The following is a 12,511-nucleotide window of genomic DNA, read 5'->3' as shown; positions in this document are numbered from 1 at the left end:
ACGGCTTTTTAGCAGAAGAAATATGTGCTATAAAATGTAATCTAAGATAATAGAAACTTCTAAGTGTGGATTAAAGAAATATAAGTAAAATTGCTAAGGGTGGAATTATGCCTCTTTTAAAAAGTCTATTTTCCAAAAACAACACTTTTTCTAACTTTCCAGGGCATAGGCTTCCCATGATATCTAGACTGAAATTTCCAGTTTTACATTTGCTTGGAAAATTGTGGAAATGTAGAGCTGGAAGAAATCTTGAAAACATTTAATCCAACATCCCTCATTTTACCTCATTTTAAAGAAGTGTGAAGTTGAAACTCAAAGAGATAAAATGATTTGCCTAAAATGACTTTGCAAATCAACCCTATGATGATGACATTGATAACAAACATTACTTGAGATGATTATCTGAGATAAGGATTATGAGCCCACTTTACAGATTAGCAGCCTTAGGTTCAGAGAGGTTGACTAGTTTGTCCAAATCTTCAACCAAAAAGTTACTGAGTTAAAGTTGGAACTCAGATTTTTCTGGACCTAAAATCCATTCTCAGTAAATTATCTACAGCACTGTCTGTCCTCTGCCTGATAGGTGGACTAATTTTTCACCTCCCCAGCACAGATGGATTCCACATCTATTTCAAGAAAAATGAAAGCATTCTACTAAAGTTCCCAATCAAATGGATCCTTCTAGTGTTACTTTCTGGTTTAGTTTACTTCTCATCTCTGATCAGGCATTTGTTGCTCAGAGAAGCCTTCTCTGACCACCACAGGTCAAATCACCATGTTCTAGCACTTATTAGAGCAGCAATTTTACATTTGTTTGCATTATAACTTGAATAACATGTCTGCCTTTATAAGATTATAAGCTTCGTGAGGTTAAGAACTGTGTCTCTCTTTGTTTGCTACTGTCTCTTCAGCCCTGTGGCTCTTAACAGCCACACAAAAACAATTGTTAAATAAATGCCTTTGAAAATGCTTAATTCCTACGAACCAATAAGGCACCCTATAATTAGACAACTAGAGAAACATTTAATGAGATGATTACTTTCATTTTCACTGTCATTTTACACATGGCACAGGTTTAAAATGTCATAAAATATACAAAGCTGCCGGGCGCGGTGGCTCAAGCCTGTAGTCCCAGCACTTTGGGAGGTTGAGACGGGCGGATCACGAGGTCAGGAGATCGAGACCATCCTGACTAACACGGTGAAACCCCGTCTCTACTAAAAAATACAAAAAACTAGCCGGGCGAGGTGGCGGGCGCCTGTAGTCCCAGCTACTCGGGAGACTGAGGCAGGAGAATGGCATAAACCCGGGAGGCGGAGCTTGCAGTGAGCTGAGATCCGGCCACTGCACTCCAGTCTGGGCGACAGAGCCAGACTCCGTCTCAAAAAAAAAAAAAAAAAAAATGTATATATATATATATACACACACACACACACACACACAAAGCATAATCACAGGAGAATATAATGTATAGGAACTGAAAGAGATCAGAATATGTCACCCCAAAATACGCCACTTTGGCATAAGGTTTACTTTGAGCTGAAGGCAGTCAGGAACAGCAAATACTGAAAGAGCTCTTTGCCTCCCCACTATATGCCTAAAAGGAGGACATGCATTTCCTTTTGTGAGGGTCTTGCCCCTTCCCACTGCTGTACCAGGAGGACAACCACTATCACTGGAGATAGAAACTCAGTACTGAGACGGATCTGCACAGACAAATCTTACTAAAAATAACCCTAATCTTCCACTAGTTTTGCCCATATACTTAACTTCCCACTATTAACTGCTCCTAGAAGCCTAAATCTCTTTTCCTTTGTCTTGTCACTTCTGCACAATTTATCACCCTTAGTTAAAATGGTATACAAACCTGGTCTAATTGCTTTTCTGAGTTTTCACTTATTTACTATGATATCCTCTCTGCATGTAAAAATTAAATTACTAACATCAAATAAAATTTGTGGCTTGTAATCCTAGCAATTTGGGAGGCTGAGGCAGAAGAACTGCTTGCGCTCAGGATTTCAAGACCAGCCTGGGCAACATAGTGTGACCCCATCTCTATGGATATAAAAACTTAGCCAGGTATGGTGATGCATGCCTGTAATCCCAGCTGCTCAAGAGGCTGAGGCAAGAGAATCATCTGAGCCTGGGAGATCAAGGCTGCAATGAGCTATGATTGCACCGCTACACTCCAACCTGGGTGACAGAGTGAGACTTGTCTCAAAAAAAAAAGTATGTTTTTTTTCTCCTATCAGTCTGTCTTTTGTTAGTTTAATTCACAGGCCCCAGGTACAGATTCTAAAAGAATAGAGAAACAGGACTTTTTCCTCCCCATATAACATTCATACACAGTTAGTGAGCCGGCTACACTCACAATATGTACTGAAGCAACAATTTACATAAGGCTTGATGAAACTGGTTAACAAGAAGTTAACAATTAGTATGTTAGCATGGACTGAAGTCTGTGACCAACTTAAATTCAATAGGCAACAGTCTCTCAAATAAACAATGATTTACCTGCTGTTTGCAGTTGTGAAGAGAATCTTAATGTACGCATTTGAAGGGCTACAAATAAAGAGAAGCAACTGCAGCAAAAGGCTCTGCCTAATAATGTCTGTTTGCAAATAAGTTACTTAAGCCAATAGTGCCAGTTTCTCACTCTTTCAAAGGTAGAACTCAAACATGCCATAATAAAATTCATTTTCATTTTTCTAATAATGCATGCTATCCTTAAGAAAGGTAGATTATATTGCACAGGGTTCTTAGTGAGCTTTGATATGTTTCTTCTTCTTTTTTCCCCTTTCTTCTCTCTAATTTTTTTCCCTCCTTTAGGGTGGGGATGTTGTGGTAAATGTGAAGTCACTAATCTTTGATCTTTGTGCATGAGGCTTCCTTCCACTGCAAATCAATTATGACAGACTAAATTAGTCTTTGATCAGAGGCTCTGATTTACTTTTTAATTCCCTGCTTCATCACTAGGATCTGAGATGTGTCTGCTCTTTGCCCTCTGCAGTTGTGTTGGTGATAATAGTGATATATTTCACTGGTTTGCTTCCTTTCCAAGGCCTTAAATATCTGCACACGTGTGCAGTCCAATAAAACCCACTGTTTAGAAGAGATGTCTGTGATTTGTGTCAATGTTCTACACGGTATTTTTCTCCAACAAGAATTGCCTTAGGGCAAAAGTAGCATTTTCTTGAGGAAACACAATTTTCTCCTTTCATTGGATTTTGCTCTAAGTTATTTGGTTGTGCTACATATTTTCATGGACGTTTTATATGTGCAGTCTGTCATGTTGCTACTTGAACAGTCCTTTTAAATGTCAATATAAGATTAAAAGTGTGTGCTTATTAAAGAGATCACCCAAGTTTTGCTGAGTTTCGGTATCTTTTATTCTTTAATAATTTAATGGTCATTATGGTCAGTCTTTTATCTGCAATGCAATAGCAACTGAGCAACTGTTTTCTTTTGATGAAATGAATCTGCCTTCTAAATTTGCAAAGAAAGAAAAAAATTAACTTAAAGAAAGGCTATGAAGACTGAGCTTGAGCCTATTAAAACCTTACAAACAAAAACAAAGAGGGACAGAGGAAACTTTTGGAACTAATAAATACATGTATTACCTTCACTGCAGTGACAGTCTCATGAGTCTTTGGAAATGTCCAAACTCATCAAATTGTACATATTAAATATGTCCTTTGTGTATCAGTTATACCTCAATAAAATTATTAATAAAAACCAATAGGCTGACAGTAACAACAAAAACCTGCAAAATGATCACAGGCCTATGCTTTAAAATGTAATTCTCCATATAGTGCTCATTCTATAATCTTTTGATTTTGAGATGTAATTTTCCCAGTGACTTAAAATCTACCTGTAGCATTATAATGAAATATTTGTATACCTCAGCTTCCCTTTGGAGAACTTACTGAATTTTCATGCCTTGGAAATTACATTTATTTGTGTACGTGATTTGAGTAAAAGCAACTTCAATAAGACTCCAGTTGAAACAAATGTATTTTTGGCACCTCAATACCAAAATTATGTATGCAATTTGGAGGTAATCCAAAGAACAGCCGAGAGAGGATGAAGGGAATGGGGTGTTTGGCTAAGGAAGAAATGTGAGGCTTCTGACTGTCCCCAGAGTGGGTGAACAACAATAAAGGAACATAACAGCCCATAAATATTTAAAAGGTATAGACATCAAATATGGATAGAAATGATTAATTCTGGGACAAGGGCATGGAACTAATTCGGATGCACTCATATCCTCATATCAGGGGAAAGAAAAAAAAAGGATATGGGTTAACATCATTGTTGAGGTGCATACAACTTTGATTATTTATGCACAATGTTCTAGCATCCAGTGGAATCTTTTATCATCTCTGAATGCATCTGAAGGGATGTTGAAAATCTATGCATATTTATTTAACAGAGGTGAACTTCTTGACCAGGGTCCCACTTGCTAGGTGGGGCCATCAGAGATCTGCTAGTTAAGGGAACATTAAGACTCATCAGTAATCATGTTTAAGTGTTAATGGAAACTCTTAGCAAGACTGCCAAGATAACAGGATCCAGAGAGGCAATCTCAGAACTTCTCAGCACAGAAAGTGTCTAAGAAGTGATCTATCAGGAAAATCTTTCCCTCCTTCTCTTCCTCTCTTTCTTCCTCTTTCTCCCTACCTCTACACTTACAGAGCATCTAATACGTCTCAGGTTGTGTTCTCACAGGTAATGATGCAAATAAAAATTTAACTTGCCCTCAAAGATATGTTCACGAGACCATTGTGTAAATAATTAATTTCAACTGAGCTTGAAGCATGTAAACAGAGCTGGAAGGAGGCAGAGGTAAAATTAGTCAAGCAAACTGCATTTGTGCAGAATGTGCAGCTCATTGTCCTGAGAACGTTTAAAAAGGAGGATTTGGTTAATCGTGTCCTCCTCAGGGTATAGGAGCCAAATCCTGGTGTAATTAAGCATTTGAGTGGTCTCTGACAGTAGACTTGTGTGTCACTGGAAAATAATCAATATCTTTATAAAAACTTCACAGACCACCAAGAGAAGGCAGCTATAACGTCTCATAGAATAGAACTTAACTAAGACTTAAATGAAAATACTCTCTTCTCTACTCTATGTCTTTGACATAAAATAAGTCATCCAAATCCATAAACCAGTATGAGATGCAGTATGTAGAGATAAGTACCATCAAGCAGTCTCAGCACATGTTTTATCATGATCTTCTGCAGCAAAAATGTAGTCTCTGCCATTCAACTATTTAAGCCTTCTGTTAAGATGCATGGATAACGTGACCTTTGAATAAATTATACATAGGTAGAGCAATAATTGAAATGTATATATAAATCTATATTCATCTGATAGGCACAAACTCAATCTCATAAGATTTCTAACAGTTAAACTGCTTATTGTGCCCTAAGTTCAGATAAATTTGGGTGTTGAAACATATAAAAACAAAATTAGCATTCATATATTGTAATCTAATCAGAGCTTGAAGAGTATTTTACTCCATTGTTTTTAAATTCTTGAGAGGCTGGGTATTGTGGGAGGAAATTTCCGAAGGAGAGATTCTCAAACGAAAATTGAAGATTAGGTAAATGCCTGTTCATGTGTGGGTGTGGGTGTGGGTGTTTTATGACTGTGATTCCACAAACCCTTCCTGAAACCTGAGAGCTGATTTCCCTAGCACAATGAAAACTGATAGTAAGGGAACTTATTTTGTTGAATTAAATAATGATTTCATCAATCACCAAGAGGAACACAAGAAATAAACATAATTCAATAAAATACAGGAAAGAATGCAGGGCTATGAGCAAGAAGGGTGTTTTGCAGGTTACCATCCATTTTCATGATGTCAAGAGACACAATTATTAATACATCATCATGACACAACCACAATTATGGTTCCTCATGGTAGTATGAAAATCTCTTTTTTAAAATTTAATACCCTGGGTATTATATTTTGTTCATTACTATCTCAGAAGATTTACCTATGTTTCTTACGAACTAGAAATTCATATAAAGTGAAATCATAAAAGGGTTTTAATGGAATAAATGTATCCCATACAATCATCATCAAAGGAACTGATTAATCAGATTTTGGGAAGAGTTTTCTCTAAGGATATTAGAACATGCTTCAAACCATTTTTAATGTTACAAGAGACTTGAAGAACCCCTGTGGTGAGAAAGTCTGTGTGGAGAACCCCTCTTGGGGAAAGTCCCAAAGCGAAGATCTAAAAATAGTGGAGACCAAACCACTCCAGTGGATGAGAGAAGAGAATAAATGTTTTTCAAAGTACACAATTTCCTCATAGACTGATTCTTGGTATAGCCTCCATTCATTTAGAAGGCCGCTAGGGGTTACCAGGAACCAGGTATGCTAACAACGACTCATAAAGTCAAGATGCTCTATCTCTTTCCACATTGTCTTCATTATTTTATATTCGTATTAAGGTCTCATTTGCAACAAATGCATAGAAAAAAATTGTTCATGAACCAAGTAACATCTTAATTCTTCTGGAGTGCATATTCTCTTGGTGACATAATATGCTCTTGAGAAAGTAAGAAAATCACTCTTTCATCTTTGAGAAAAAAATTACTACTCATTTTTGTTTTACCTCCCATCATTTTGCCTTCAAAAACTAGTTGTGATACTAATTATTGGCACTTACTGAACCAAACACAATGGTATGGACCAAACCCAGTGCTAATATGCATTATCATAATAATCTAATTTAGGCTGCACCTGTAGGCGGTTACAACTATTATTCCAGTTTTATGGTTTATAACATGGATCATAAAAATAGCTAAATAGCTTAACTAGAACTACATCACTGTGTGTTTGGCCCTCCCTCCAACGTGGACTTTTCTCATTGTTCCAAACTCTTTTAAATTAGTTATAATTCAGGTTAGTGTTGCACAAAGAATTTGAAAAAACTCCAATCAAGGAGTCAGGTCAGATTTCAAATGGATTCAAATTCAAGGAACAGTGACTGAAGCTGAAAGTCATTCAGACTATGAAGCATGAGCTCTGTTTACCCCCTGAAAATACAGGTTTTCTCATTGAAACTTCAAGCCTCCTTAGAAGTCAACCTTCTCAAATCCCAGTGACGAAACTATTTTTCTATTAAAAATTACATTTTGATAAATATTATAAATATTCCACTTTCGACTATGCTAACAGGTCAGCCAACAAGAAAAATGACTTTAATGTAAGGGTTTTGTTCTTTCAAAAACAAGCCAGCAATTTAATGGAACTCAAAAAACAAAAAAACCTTCACCGTATGATATATCTGGTCCATATCTACACTAAGACTGTAGTGAAGACATAAGTTCTGCAACGTCTCCTTATCTTTATTCTGTGTGACTCCTGCACTGTGTACTGCAATAATTAAATACAATCAAAAATGCGTAAAACAACTGATTAAGGAAAATATTCTTACCAGTAAATTAAGTTCCCCTTAGTTCCACTGTGATTTGTTTGCAGTATGAAGACAGGATTATGGTTTGCAGTTTACAGCACCTAGGGATAGATTAGAAAGTTGTAATTTTGGAAATAATTATCACTTAAGGAGTCACTTTTAAATTAATTTTTACATTTTCTCTTTAAAAAAACAGATTTAATTTTTCTTTCTCCCCACACCCCTCAAAATTTCCACTCAAATACCTAAGCAATAGTATTACTGTGTTGCCAAAAAATGGGTCCTGTGAATTTCTGTCAAGGAACAAAAGAAGCAGAGAGGGCAGGCATGCAAAAGGCAGCCACATAATTACACTTCTTATTGAAAACATTATCGATGTGTCTTCTCTCATGAATTCACGTATTTTGCAACAGACCACAATTGTAAGTATTTCTACAAAGCAGTTCTCCTGGCCTGTGTGGCACAATAGCTACTTGCATCTGTCTGATGCTGTGACTAATCTGTCAAAATAAAATGATATAGACCATAATGAGGAGAGCTTTGTCAGGAAGCATTCAAAGATCAGACCTCTGAACTGAAGAGTGAACATAAGCCTTCAACTCAAGAGGTCATGTCTCACCTTGGTTTGCCAAGTCGCCTATCTCTTAAAACAACAACATGTGAAATGAGGGGACTGATTCAACCAATATATCCAATCCTCTTACTGTTCATTCCCAGGTGTCTCAAGGATTGGCTCCCAATCTCAAAAAGATTGCTTAAGCTTGTTTTTGAATGCCACCCCATGAACACGCTTTTTAAAAACTAGATTTTCTATTAGGCATCAGAACAATCAGAATAAGTCAACTTTTTTTTTTTTTTTTTTTTTGCATACCAGCTGTCATAATTTAATGACTGAACATCATTTAGAAGAGCTAAATTCCATGTAATAATTCTGACTCATTCTGGTAGAAGTTACGGATTAAGGAGATTTATAAAACTACATCTTTGGCCCTAAGAAAAGGAAGACGGCTGAAAAATTCAAGCAACTCATTTCCACTCTGTGTATTATTTGACAATCTCTTTAGCCTTATTCCAAAAGCTGTTGCCAAGAAGTTATAAACAGATTGCAATGCCTCCGGAGAGAACCTCACACCAATACACTGAGAAGAATTCCACCCTGGCAAGTATAAGAAAAGTCGTCACTGCTTTCCAGTTGACCAAGTGACACACTGCACAGACTCTGCCCTTAATACTTTTGTTTAGTAACCTCATTTCAGCCCCATAAGGCCTACTTCTGACACCATTATTATTATAAACAGAAATGTTTATGGATGACTAACCATGCACGAAACTGCGTTTAATATGGCTTCTAACCAATGAGTTCATGGTACACATTGTTTTAATATAATTGTGTTCACTGACTTCCGCAGGCTAATAGAAGTTTACCTAAGTAGAATAATACAGAACCTGGCTCCCACTTTGTTGTGTGCAGCATCCTGTGTGTGTTACAACAGTCTCTCAGTGGGGAAAAGAAATAATGCAATGTTTGCATATGTTGATTCAAAATGAGATTTGCTGACCCTGTTGTTCCATTTGCTGAGGTCAACATTAAATGACTTAATCTAGAATGTTCTTTATCTCAGTGATAAAGAATGCCATGCATTCAGGATCTCCTACAGCCATGGTAGTACTGTTATTGTTCTAACATTAGATCTGTCTAAGACATCTCTCCAAAATCCATCATGTCAAGAAGCCACATCAGGCGGCTCTTCCCAATGGGTCCCCATTTCTTACCGCTGTTAAGGACACTCATGACAACAGAGATCAGTACTTGTGCTGAATTACCCGCCACACTCTCACTTAGAAATTTCAAGGCAGTTGTTTGGCATTAGGCATGGAAACTGTAGCTATAATCAAACTTATTTGTATGCTCACAGCAGCAGCCTACACCCACAGAGCTCTCATCTGCTTCCTTCAACTTTGGTTCAGAAGGCACTCACATTAATCATGTATGTAAGTTCCTTGTTACTAATCTAATCTCTCTCTCTCTCTCTCTCTCTGTGTGTGTGTGTGTGTGTGTGTGTTCTTAGTGTTTACTGTAAATGAAGAATTATCTCTGTATTATTTTATTTCATTTTAATTTTTTTTTTTTTTTTTTTTTGAGACGGAGTCTCGCTCTGTCACCCAGGCTGGAGTGCAGTGGCATGATCTTGGCTCACTGCAAGCTCCACCTCCCTAGTTCATACCATTCTCTTGACTCAGCCTCCCAAGTAGCTGGACTACAGGTACCTGCCACCACGCCTGGATAATTTTTTGTATTTTTAGTAGAGACGGGGTTTCACCATGTTAGCCAGGATGGTCTCGATATCTTGAGCTCACGATCCACCCCACTCAGCCTCCCAAAGTACTGGGATTACAGGCGTGAGTCACTGTGCCTGGCCAGTCTCTGTATTATTAGGTTTTCTTTCATTCCTTCATGTTGTAGGTGCATGATCTCTGGAAAGAAGTACACAGACCATCTTTAGGATGCAACAAGAAATATTGAAACATATATACATATATATACACACATACACATGTACTTATGATTTTCATCTCATTTTTAAACATTTCTCTTACCGTTTTCTTATGATAAATTTTAGCATACTAGTGTCTCTGTACAATTTAGGATATACACATAGTGGAGGGATAGGCTCAAACATTATTAGATAAGGGTATATACACAATACACTACTATAATCTAAGAAAACATCTTTCTAATTTTTTTATATTAACATGACGTACAATCCTTTGAATTTATTTACTCTAGAAAGTGTTTACCCTTTCCCTCACCACCATTGACATAGATACTAACATCTTATTCTCTATTATTAGTGAAAAGTTGTGTGTTGTTTTCAAAGTCTCTTAGTTTCTTTTACTTAAGAGATACAAATAAATATGCCCACTGAATGTAAAATAAGAAAGGAGAGGAATATTAAAAAGAAAATACTAAAAAGAAAGTAATTTAAGGCAAAACAACCATTTGGGTCCTTATTGGTTGTTTGCTTTGTTACTAAGATTTGAAAAGTATGACTGAAAGAAAACATAGTGTATGCACAATAAACTAGTTAAATTAAACTCTACTGACTTGCGGCAAAGTAAAAAAAAAAAACAGAGAGGAAGTGTACTGGAAGGAGAAATAGTACTTGCTCAAAAGCAAGATACAGTAAAAACTGGGTTATGAGGGTACACTCAGCAAATAACCTACCCATGGCTGGTGTAATATGCGAGCTGCAGATCAGTGGAAGTCAGGGTCACATGTTTTCTGAATATGAGCATGTTGTGACTCTGAAGTTATCAAATATTTGAAAGTAGTACTTTTCACACAACATAGCCTCTACAGCACACCTATGACTTCATTAGATGCTCAGCAAGAGAAATGGTGATCTCTTGCCGTGCTGGAAGAAAAGTTGGCTTCACGAGACATTTTGAGACATGTCATTTTACGACATGACTCCTTTCTAAGCTATTTATAAAGTAAATTTCTCCTTATGTACTGAATTGACAGCAAATCATAAGTAATTTGAAACTCCATCTAGACAGAATTAACTAAAGGCCTAACAGCTATAAATATTCCTATTTACTTTTATTCCTTATTCTGTATAAAAAATCTTGAGTTCCGTAAGGGCATATATTAACTGTACCAATGTCTCTGCCTGGCACCATAATAAAATGTAATATATACTCTTTGGATAAGGCCATAATCACCAAAACAGCATGGTACTTATATTAAACTAGGCACATAGACCAATGGAACAGAATAGAGAACCCAGAAATAAACCCAAATACTTACAGCCAACTGATCTTCGACAAAGCAAACAAAAACATAAAGTGGGGAAAGGATACCCTATTCGACAAATGATGCTGGGATAATTGGCAAGTCACATGAAGGAGAATGAAACTGGATTATCATCTCTTACCTTATACAAAAATCAACTCGCGATGGATCAGGGACTTAAATATAAGACCTGATCCTATAAAAATTCTAGAAGATAACATCAGAAAAACTCTTCTAAACATTGGCTTAGGCAAAGCCTTCATGACCAAGAATCCAAAAGCAAATGCAACAAAAACAAAGATAAATAGGTGGAACTTAATTAAAGAGCTTTTGCTTAGCAAAATAAACAGTCCGCAAAGTAAATAGACAACCCACAGAGTGGGAGAAAATCTTCACAATCTATATGTCCGACAAAGGACTGATATCCAGAATCTACAAGTAACTCAAACAAATTAGCAGGACAAAACAAACAATCCCATCATAAAGTGAGCTAAGGACACGAATAGACAATTCTCAAAAGAAGATATACATATGGGCAACAACATATGAAAAAAGTGCTCAACATCACTAATAATCAGGGAAATGCAAATCAAAACTACATCTCGATACCACCTTACTCCTGCAAGAATGGCCGTAATGAAAAAATAAAAAAAAATAGTAGATGTTGGTGTGGATGTAATGAAAAGGGAGCACCTCTACACTGCTGATGGGAATGTAAACTAGCACAACCACTGTGGAAAACAGCGTGAAGATCCCTTACAGAACTAAAAGTAGCTCTACCATTTGATTCAGCAATCCCACTACTGGGTATCTACCCAGAGGAAAAGAAGTCATTACATGAAAAAGGTACTTGCACACGCATGTTTATAGCAGCACAATTTGCAATTGCAAAAATGTGGAACCAGCCTAAATGCCCATCAATCAACAAGTGGATAAGGAAATTGTGATAAATATATATGACGGAATACTACTCAGCCGTAAAAAGGAACAAATTAACGGCATTCACAGCAACCTGGATGGAACCGGAGACTATTACTCTAAGTGAAGTAACTCAGAAAGGGAAAACCAAAAATCATATGTTCTCACTCTTAAGTGGGAGCTAAGCTATGAGGATGCAAAGGCGTAAGAATGATACATGGACTTTGGGGACTTGGGGAAAGGGTGGGAGAGGGGTGAGAGATTAAAGACTACAAATTGGGTTCATTGTATACTGTTTAGGTAATGGGTGCACCAAAATCTCACAAATCAGCATAAAAGAACTTACACAACCAAATACCACCTG

At 36.8% G+C, this 12,511-nt stretch overlaps 1 protein-coding gene across 1 annotated transcript in view; it reads right to left on the bottom strand.

The window, feature by feature from the left end:
- The window catches only part of CHL1 (cell adhesion molecule L1 like), a 213,934-nt gene that overhangs the window by 157,818 nt on the left and 43,605 nt on the right, over positions 1 to 12,511 (bottom strand). Inside the window, 1 exon segment of the mRNA XM_033210478.1 lies at positions 7,455 to 7,534. The gene's annotated coding sequence lies outside the window, so the exon portion shown is untranslated.

The sequence above is a fragment of the Trachypithecus francoisi genome, unplaced genomic scaffold, assembly GCF_009764315.1.
Source record: "Trachypithecus francoisi isolate TF-2019V2 unplaced genomic scaffold, Tfra_2.0 Lachesis_group0, whole genome shotgun sequence".
Lineage (NCBI taxonomy): Eukaryota > Metazoa > Chordata > Mammalia > Primates > Cercopithecidae > Trachypithecus > Trachypithecus francoisi.
The sequence above is the reverse complement of the archived record's forward strand: the minus strand, read 5'-3'. Positions and strand labels throughout refer to the sequence as shown.